The sequence below is a fragment of the Egretta garzetta genome, unplaced genomic scaffold (genome assembly GCF_000687185.1).
Source record: "Egretta garzetta isolate BGI_Z169 unplaced genomic scaffold, ASM68718v1 scaffold231, whole genome shotgun sequence".
NCBI classification, from domain to species: Eukaryota; Metazoa; Chordata; class Aves; order Pelecaniformes; family Ardeidae; genus Egretta; species Egretta garzetta.
This window is the reverse complement of record NW_009258727.1, coordinates 506,883-509,270: the sequence shown is the minus strand read 5'-3', so window position 1 is coordinate 509,270 and position 2,388 is coordinate 506,883.

The following is a 2,388-nucleotide window of genomic DNA, read 5'->3' as shown; positions in this document are numbered from 1 at the left end:
AGGAGGATTTATTTCCACAGGCTGTACCCCTCATGGTGTCTCCTGTGGCAATATAACCAGGGGCAAACTGCAACCTGGAACAGCATCTTTCTTGTGAAAAAGGGATGGTTTCTCCCACACAAGTGAGGTCCTCAGATTTCCTGGCATGGGACAGCGTTGTACAAGAGTGGCTCTGCTCTCTGCTGCGCGATACTCCGGCAGAGCTGGTGGGAGGCCAACGGGCTCAAATCTTTCGGGGTTATCCTGGCCCCTGTGGCTTTGCTTGGTTTGCCGGGCTGTAAGTGCAAAGAAGCATAGCCCGAGCCCCATAGGCAGAGTTTGTGCTGGAAAATGAAAGATAAAGAGAGGGAAAGGAAAAGCCACTCCAGCAGAAAGTTGATAATGGAGTTCATAATTAGGAGAAAGGATGTCAAACGTTTCAAGGTTCTTTGACTGTAAGTCACCAACCTGGAACACCTGAAAGGAGAGCGTGGGTGTTCAGCAGAGACAGATGCCCCTAATTACTAATTATCCATGCTTAAAAGAAAACTGTTTAAAGTTTGCTGCCTTACAGATTTCACTGGTAGGGTTACTTGTCAAAGGAAGTACATATGCAGAGTACTAATGTTAGCAATGAGTGGGATTTACAAATGACATTTATCTCCAACATTCGAAGAATAATAGCTGAGGGAGTGAAGGGCTAAGGAGTGCTTGTTTGGCTATTTCATTACTCTGGCAATACCAAAAGATGGAGTACTTTTTCTATGGCTTTTGCATCCTGAACTCTGACCAATTAGTGAAAAGTCAAATATATAGAGAGAGGTATATGTAAATATGTGTGTGTGTATGTATTCTAGCATAAACTGAAACCCTTTTCCCTGTTTCTCCCTGAATCGTTACAGTGATCCCTTTTAGTCTGGCTAAAACTATGAACATGGTGTCATCAAATATGACCAAGAGGCAGCAGTATCAAAATGCTGCATACTCACAAGCAGACATAAAGAAACTGCATTCTAAGAGCATTTGCACTGGAAGAAACGCTGGACGGTGAGCTGAGGTATTAGCAGACTGCTAAGAATATACCTGGGCATGTCTGGCCCCCAGAGGATTTGCTTTTGGGGTTCACACTTTATTAAAGAGCAGAAACTCCAGCCCCTGGCCACGGTGCCACAGAGAAGCAGCCTCCCTCAGTTCGGCTCCCCTGACCTACTTAGTTGGGTTTGGGTTGCTGTTTTCATGCAAAGTATTTGAAATCAGCCTCATCATTACAGCAAAGAGCATTATCTCTCACTGTTTTCCATCTAGCCCCAAGAATAACTCTGATGTCAGCGGGGAGCTCGCTCTCTGGCAGCCGTCTCCTCGCTGCCCGCTTGTCAGATAAAAGGTCAGCCAGCTCTGCCGGCTTCTCCAAGGGACCTGGTGGATGTGGTGCTCCGCTCACACCCAACCACCCCAAGCAAAGCAGCCCCGGGGGAAGCCAGCTCCCGCTCCCCGCTTCCAAGATCCCATTCAGTTGTGAACCTCCCCTCAGTTATGCCAGCTGCAGCCCTAAAAATATGTATTGTGGCTGGGGTGGTGCCAGTGCCTCGTGGTCCAGCCCATTCCTCCTCCACAGCAAACATCCCAGGCTGGGGCTGCATCCCCCATCCTCATGCAAGGGTTTCCCAGCAAGCAGCTTGCCAGTGGCTTCCACCTCTGTCCCGCTGCAGGACTGATGAGGAGGAAGGGGAATCCCAGTCCAAAAAGCTGGGACCCAAAGTGCTGACTGGTGGCCTTTGGGCATGTGGAAGGAGCACAGGCTTATGTTGGCCTCACCAGTAGAAGCTGGCATACCTTGTCAGTCCCAGGCAATTTGTCCTCCAGCTATGGTACTGCCTAGAGTTCCTCACATTAAATCAGTACTTGAGCAAGAATACAAGAAATCGTGGGGTGATCAAGCATAGCCCCCCAGGAATCCAGCCCTGAACACCCAGTCCTAGCAAATCTCATTCGTATCATTAACCACAATGGCCATTTTGCCTGAGGAAAGACAGAGTCAGGACTTCAGAGTTTGGCCCAAATCCTAGACTATATAAATAGATTTCTATGAATCAAAGCTCCATTATGTAAGACATAAAAATAAGAGAACAAATGAGAGGAAAAATAAGCTGAACTTCAGAGTCTGCAGTGAAGCATCAGCTTAAGAGTTTGGGCACGGAGTCAAGACACAGATCTTTTTCTTTTCTTTTTTTTTCCCCTCAGTTTGCCTGCTTTGCTTTAAAAGTGACTCATCCGCTCACTCCCCCTTTCACCAGCATTTTCCATGTTGTTTCAGACATGCCTGTACATTTTAAAGCTCAACAGGACCATTCAAAGCTGCCTGTTTATTGACTGCACATCTACATTTTCACTTCTGAATATTTTTTTTTG